The sequence below is a fragment of the Dysidea avara genome, chromosome 1, assembly GCF_963678975.1.
Source record: "Dysidea avara chromosome 1, odDysAvar1.4, whole genome shotgun sequence".
NCBI classification, from domain to species: domain Eukaryota; kingdom Metazoa; phylum Porifera; class Demospongiae; order Dictyoceratida; family Dysideidae; genus Dysidea; species Dysidea avara.
In genome coordinates this window covers 37211821-37219593 of record NC_089272.1, presented here as the reverse complement: position 1 = coordinate 37219593, position 7773 = coordinate 37211821, and the positions used below count along the sequence as shown (strand labels likewise).

Below are 7773 nucleotides of genomic sequence, written 5' to 3'. Positions count from 1 at the left end.
TCGGATTTTTTTTGCCAGTATTTTATCTATCATTAATTTTTTTTTCCATTAGCAATTTTGTTGTGCTATAGCTATACAATGTATACATCAGTGACATTATCCTAATCAACACGTCATGCATGATAATATATACATAATACACTATATATAGTCACATCCATGCAATTTGCAAGTATATTTTAGTGGTTTCAATATAAATCACACATACTTGTTATACTACACCAAAACATCCTGTGACATGCATAAACATGATATGTTTGGTAACGATTACACTCTGGTGTTTGTCTAACCAATTAGATCATAGATTGATCACACTATGAACTTATCATGATCAAGTGATGGAACTACGTATGCATATAAGTGATATAGTAGTGAAGGTCATACGTATAGCTATACCAACATCATATCTACCTCAGTTATATTAGTTGTCTTAAAAGTATAACTATGTAACAATCCACAAGAAATGTTACATATGAAAAGCACAGCAACACTACCCACCCCACCCCATAAGTATGCACATATACACGTCGGTTGTCAGTCATACAAAAAATTCTGAAAGGGAATTATAGTATCCACATGAAAACCAACCAATAATAAGCAGCCAGACCTTACAAAGTACTGATTGGCTGTTTTTCATGTTATATCACGAACGAAAGGAATTTTAACTGACAATTGTCTTGTAATCTACTGTAAGTTATTAATAAACATGGCAAGACCATCAACGAACGCAGTGGATGTAACTGCGGTGGTACACTTAGTACCTACACCACTCAGCTAGGTCATGATTAATCATCTTCAACAGCTAGCTGTTGTCCTTGAGGGAAAAATTTAAAGGGATGTTGTAAACACGGAATGCAGATTGGAAAGGTGTTCCTTTGTTAAAAGATTATACCATATAGCCTAAATATTTAGAGGGGGGGGGGGAATTTTTTTTGCTGATTTTGCATTTTTGGGAGTTAGCAGTGAAAATTTTAACCTTGAAATATTTAGACCTCTATATAGTCTATCACATTTGGAGAGCTTGCAAATCCACAAAAAAATATTATTAGCGACATTGCTCAACCTCAAAAAATTTGCCCCTAAAAATATTTAGGCTATACAATATGGTATGCTTTTCATGCAAGATCTAACATAGTAGTAAGACTATATCTTTAGTCTTTGTTCACTAAATTGACTATGTACCATAGTTCTTGGGCTCTTAAGGAAGTAACAGTGCACTCTAGAATCTACAGCTGTGCAAATATCTGCCACGCTGGTAGATGTATATTTGCTCTGAACAGCTACTCACCATATGAGAGTGGTACCAGTGTTCAAGGTTGCCTACTGGGGGGACTAAAGCTTAGCCTATTTGTGGTCCCAGTAAAAATGTATTTGGTATACCTTTCGTACTGTAAGGACCCCACTTTTATCTTCTGGCCTGTGTCCCTGGTGGTACTACCAGTGTGCTCTCAGATAGAAGAAATGATCTTATGTAGTAAACAAATGTACATACTGGCCAAGAGGTTTCACTGTAACAATGCTACATCTATATTGTATTGAAGCTGAAGTAAAACAAGATTATTTTATACAACGAACAACTTATTATTGCATTAACTTTTCATTATATATTATTCTACTGTGTACTGGATTATTTTTATATTATCAAGTTGACTATATTATAATTATAGCATGTGATGCGTTTGAAGTTGATTCACAAGTGTAACAGGATTAGCATCAGAGGGGGTTTTTCCAAAGTCAAAAATTTTATTTCAGTACATACACACTATCAGGCATCTCCAACAATAAATGCTACCAAATTTGCAAAATAGTATCATTTTAAGGCCATTGGAGCTGGACCAGTTCTCATAGGCAAAGACTCTCTGCACTTGTTATAGTCCCGGAAAGCATCCAGCCTAAATGGTCTCACTGAGTCCACATAAGCTGCTCCAGCAAAGCCAAAGTGGAATCAAGGTAACTGTTGACCCTAGATTTACAGAACTCCAGAAATGCTAGTACAGAAAGCTGCACAGTGGAGAGCATTAGTGTACAAAGGTCTCCATGTATGTGAATGTTGAAGCCTAGTCAATGTTGGGGAATTTTAACACATACACACATGATTCACATCAGAGCAAGAAACCATATGAACACTACCATCTGTTAGGACTATAACTACTATTAGTGAACAGTGGTAAACATCTGCCACCTGTGGTCTTCTATTGTTGTGGTGTGTGACATCATGGTTAACATATTTGAGTTTAACCATGTTATGACTATATTTAGCTATGTGTCATTAAGTTGGTTGTTATAACACTAAATAATAAACTTGCTGTCTCTGGTCAAAAATCTCCCCCAACAAGTAGGCTTGATTTTAGTGAATTCCAACAGTACAGCAGTTTCAGCACTTCTAGCAATTTTTGATAGGAAAGGCGTAGTGTGATTGCTCATGTGGGTGTGCTATAATTGACTGTTCTTGGAGGGAAATAGCCTGCACTAACATCTCTGACAATGAAATCATAGTGTATATACAGAATCCTGAGGCCTGATTTGAGTACCCACCACCTCCAGATACATTGCCTATAAAACGCACATGTGTACACAACCACTCCTTCGAATTGCAAGAAGTGCTGAAACCGCTGTAGCAACACCTCATTCATCATTCTTGAGACATGTGCACACATTTGTCAGTTGTGTCAGCATTAGCTGATTTGGTAGGTTATATCAGTACGTTATTCGACTATAATCAACATGACTGTGCATTAGCCGAGCACTGTGAATTATTATGCATTGTAAAATAAACAGACCAAATCTTGCACATGGCTACTCATCTAAAACATGTTCACACAGACAAGAACAACTGAATAATAAACAATTTTTGTAAAAATACACGAAGCAGGTCAGTATGTACTGGAGCACACATGTGGATGGTGTGCCTGTACAAGTACTAGCATGTATATGGCAAGCTACACTATTCAGTTAGAAATATTAGTAGAATAACTACTATGCTTCTAATAGCTTAAGATGACTCTGATATCCTTTTGAAACACACTCAGTAACCAGCCATCACTATTACAACATATTTTAAGGTACTTAATGCAATCAAGAGCTTGTCAAACTAATCAAAACGTCTTATAGTGGTATCACAGAAGTTTTAAGGAGCTTATTGCAATGAGCTCATTACACTTGTTGGTAGCAGGAGTAGTAACATATAGTCAATGCTTTTATCTATCAGGTGTGCCTACAAAAACAAGCTAAGTATTATGAACACTCTGCTCAAGCTGACTGCTCTATTTGACAGTTTAAATGTTAATCTCACACCAGACAATAAATTAGTATTTTGCTGTAGTATACTACAACTGATCACACTATTTTTGTGAGGAGGATAATAAGCTCTTGTAAGATTGACATACATACATATTTTATAAGCAGATAATACTCTAACAGAACAATCACATTATATTCAAGTAAGAGTTTGACGGTCACTGATCAGATCTCATACACATATCATGTTACTAACAGAAAGTTTACCGTTAAATACATTCATTTTATATCCATAATCAATTCAACAGTACAGTAATATGTTACTATAACATATTATGTTATAGTAACATATTACTGAATCAGTACCATCACACTGCAACTAGCCAACTACTGGGTACACCTATAATGAAATGTACAACAATGACAGCATCTATTGTTAACCAGGTAAACAAGTACAGTGTAGCCTCAATATTTGTGAGGGTTAATAATTCATGCCCTGTTGGTGTTGTTTGGCTATTAGCTTTGTTTGGTCTAAAACATTTTCATATAGTATGTGTGTAGTATACAGACGCATGTAGTGGCTACCACCTGGTATTACACAAGATATTGGTCGGTCCCAATAGTCAGTGTTACAAGAAATATCTTACTAACACATTACACCCATAACAATCATGGCTTGTACTTAATTTATCACAAAAGATGACCTAATTGTTGCACACATGCCAATTGTACACTGAGAATTTTATGAGTATGGTTTGTACTAAAAAAATAATTTTGCTTTTCTGATCACACGATGCCATCATGTTAATAACAAGATGTTGTAGCTATTAAGGATTTAATTTCTTTCAAGGGCAACAAAAAGAGGCTGTTCAATTAGAGTGTTTTTATTCCATAGAGTACATGCCAAGTTTATGTGATATTCATTACTTTATATTTTATCCATGACAGGAGATCAACTGTTTTGTCACCAGTCACAAAAATATACAATGGAACCCATTAATCTGGACACTTAGTGATGGTCCCAAAGTATCCTTAAAATGACCTGGAAGATCAAGACATTATTAGTCGGCCCCAAGGTGTTCATAATACACACTGTAAACATACTCCAGTACACGATGACTACAGCTTCTGAAGAAGCTAGTATGTAAATTGTTAGTCAGACTTGAATTGTGAAGTTGAATTATTATAGACATGAAAAACCCCTACAATGTAATTTATGTCTCTGCCTATACATGAACGACAGTTGTGGGTGCCTGGAGATGGATGGATGTCACCAGTTACAAAAGTGAAAAGTGTATGGTTTGTGCTATTATGCTCATTCACTATTCCAGTGGATTGCACATACTCATCAACGCTATCACCTAGTTGATAGTAAGACGAAAGATGATCTATACAATTTAGTTAGCTACTTAATTAATTTAACCCTTTGAGACCTGAAAAGTGTGTTTAAAATATTTGCGGTTTGTGGTATTAATAGATTATTTGCTGTATGGTCTAATCTCTTCTTCCTAGACACAAGGAAACTTTATGAAGGCGATCTATATACAATGGCTCACCTCTACAGCGATTATCAGGCGAATCATAGGAGTGGAACACGCCATACAACCCTTAGCCTTTCTTCCAGATGCTACATCGTGATTTTTGACACCAATTCGGCAAGCGTCCATATCTCGGTGATGGTAACTCCCATAATCAAAACCTCAGAACCATGTTATGCAGAATCACATGGCGAATCCCATGACGTTTATTCCAAATCTGTACACTGAAGTATGCGGAAGTTATGGCCGTGTTTATTTCGAAGAAGAAATTACGCGTGTTTATAAAACGGCGTCTTGTTATACACGATGTTCTTTATGACTTCCTTGTTGACTTTTGGCTTAAAACTATACATCACTGGAGTCCCCATTCATCAAGCAATCTGTTAAACATGACCCCATTGTAATAGCCTAAAGCACGCAGAAGTTATGGTGCCGTGAAGTTTTCAAAATTTTCAAGGGTCGAATCGGCCCCCTACGGCCTCAAAGGGTTAAAATCAAAACACTCTAATTGAACACTCAGAATATTATAGGTGATGATTACACTAAACCCAGCTATTGTGTCCTTGCCATACACTGAAATGTTGTTATAATACTGGACTCACTATAAACAGTCACACACATACCGTTGTTTGTTGGTGATCCAAGTAGTCCACTGGATACAGTCACCATCTCCACAATCCTATCATCTCTCACACTGACTATTGACTATCCACACCAGTTACTTCAGCAGCATAATCTTCACTGATAAGGTTTGATATAACAAGTAGACTATCCCCCACTTTAGTAACAGGTTAAGAACTAGTACAACTGGTACAGATTATATTCACATGGATCATCTCCTGTAATCCCAGTAGCTGATGTGACGACACAGTAATAGTAACAGTAGATGGTGAGGTTTTGTCAGCTTTAAGGTGGCTGAAAATTAAACAGTTTAAATAATACATGTAAAGCGGATTAAGCAGAATCCCTCAACAAAACCACTTTGCATTGTGGGTATATACAATACTTTAATATAGTCAGTCATGTGTTCACTCCCAATGGCTTCATACTGGAAGTCTCATGACCCACTTGTTCAGTTGCCTGTATCAAAGTGCTTTTTGATAAAAAGTTGTGGCATTTAAAGGACTTCACAGCACTACTAAATGTCTGGGCAGCTGGTTTGTGTAAATAAAAAGAAAAGAGTGCTCAGGTGAATGGGAACAAGCATATTGGTCCCTTTTTGGAGCATGTACATTTAATCTCTATGAGAACAATTCATCATGTCAGAAAAACAACAGGCTTCATTGTACCTTAAATCATAATTAAGTGACCCCTGGATTATTAGAACCTCTATTAGATTAGTTTGTCAACAAGGTGTAAAAATGGAATCATTTACACCTGTATACCAACAGATGGCACATGAGTATGACTGATTCGGTTTCACACATCATATTATGCTGTTCAGCATGATTAATGAACAGTAGAAGACTGCCACAAGTTATTGACAGTACAGTATTAGTATCTGTATACGGCATAACCACGCAGTTTAACTCCACATGTATGCGTGCACATTAGTGCATGGCACTTTCAGGGATTTTTCTAGAAAATAAATTCAGGGGGGGGGGGGGGGGGGCAATCCAAGTTTTTTCAGAAATCGAGGGAGGGGGAGGGGGAGGCAGAACTTAAATTAGGCTAAATTTGTTTTATTGTAGCTAGCTAGCCATCGACTAAATTTTATGATTTCAAATCAATTTATCATTGTTTCATCATTGGGCTGGTTGAGGCAGAGTTCAGGGGGGGAAAATCATTTTCAGGAGGGGAGGGGGGGGGGGCAAAATGCCCCCTTCCCCCCTAGAAAAATCCCTGCACTTTGTACACCGCAAGATCTTGGAAAAATACAGTATACCAGTCAACTTACTGATAGTCAGTTGGCTACTAACTCCATCAGGTTCATCGCTATGTGATGACATCACAGTGATGGTGTAGTGTGCATTAGCTGGTAGTGAGAACCTGCAGCTATATATACATGTGTATATAAATGGACACAGAAAGAACTGACATGCATAACTTACCATCCATGACACATTTACATTATGTTGTTGTGTTTATAACATCAGTGATTGGATCCATCAACTCAGGAGATGTCACATCTGTGTATAAAAGTACAAAGAGTTTTACTGAAACTCACATCATATGCACACATTTATTGTGCAGCTAAAGTGAATCATTCTCCATATGCTTATAAGCAATAATGTACACATGTACCTGGATATTATGCTCCAAAGCGACATGGTAGACATATAAGAGGTGGCGTTAGGTAGAGCCCATCTATCTCCCTGCTGGAGTTAACTTGCCCTCTTGACTCTGCTCAGCATATTCAGGCTACACAAGACAGGAAATAGAATAAAGTTGAATATCTCCAGTTGCTGGCTGAATTCGACCGCCTTAACATCCCTAATTAGTATGAGACATTGAGATATCAGTACTGGGCCACTACCAGCTTTCTACAATCAAGAATCTGCTTAATTTGTTCATCCTGGGTTGAGTACATCAAAGTCTTTCACCAAGAAATGTCTAGACAATGCTGCCCTGCCAGTATAATATTGGCTTCTAGAAACATTTTCTGGCAACGGATTGTAGGGAGTGGAACACTAACTAAAAAATTAGAGGTTAAGTAGCTATTTATATTGTCTTATACATGGTAGTTTATTTTTCCTTTCCTTGCCATGCCTACCATTCGTGGTCCTCTTTGTAGTTGCAAGTTGTCCAAGGACTCACATGCTTACATTTTTGTTGTTGTACTATACATATTTTTATTGGCTTTTCTCTGCAGACCCCTGGCCAACCTCACATTACTCAGGTGATAGGCTCGTGCACAGAATATACGATCTAATAAACTCACCTGACCTTTCCGTGCAATCTAACAATTGACATCCTAACTGCCAGCATTGGGAATCTCCTTGTTGTTACCTACCCGAAATAACTTGTGAAGGCAGTCTTTCTAATTAAAGATCACCTA

The 7773-nt window shown here is 37.2% G+C and overlaps 1 long non-coding RNA gene across 4 annotated transcripts in view; it reads right to left on the bottom strand.

The window, feature by feature from the left end:
* LOC136263596 (uncharacterized) overlaps nucleotides 1-7705 on the bottom strand; it is a 29475-nt gene extending 21770 nt beyond the window's left edge. Inside the window, exons 1-5 of one of the 4 annotated variants that reach the window (XR_010704723.1) lie at nucleotides 7657-7705; nucleotides 7020-7136; nucleotides 6827-6904; nucleotides 6673-6770; nucleotides 5399-5690 (exon numbers count right to left, since the gene is read on the bottom strand). This is a non-coding gene — a long non-coding RNA (uncharacterized lncRNA). Of the gene's footprint in view, nucleotides 1-5377; nucleotides 5691-6672; nucleotides 6771-6826; nucleotides 6905-7019; nucleotides 7385-7656 lie in introns of those variants that run through there. The other 3 variants (XR_010704726.1, XR_010704715.1, XR_010704712.1) reach the window with 3 other exon arrangements.
* Between the last annotated feature and the right edge of the window lie 68 nt (nucleotides 7706-7773).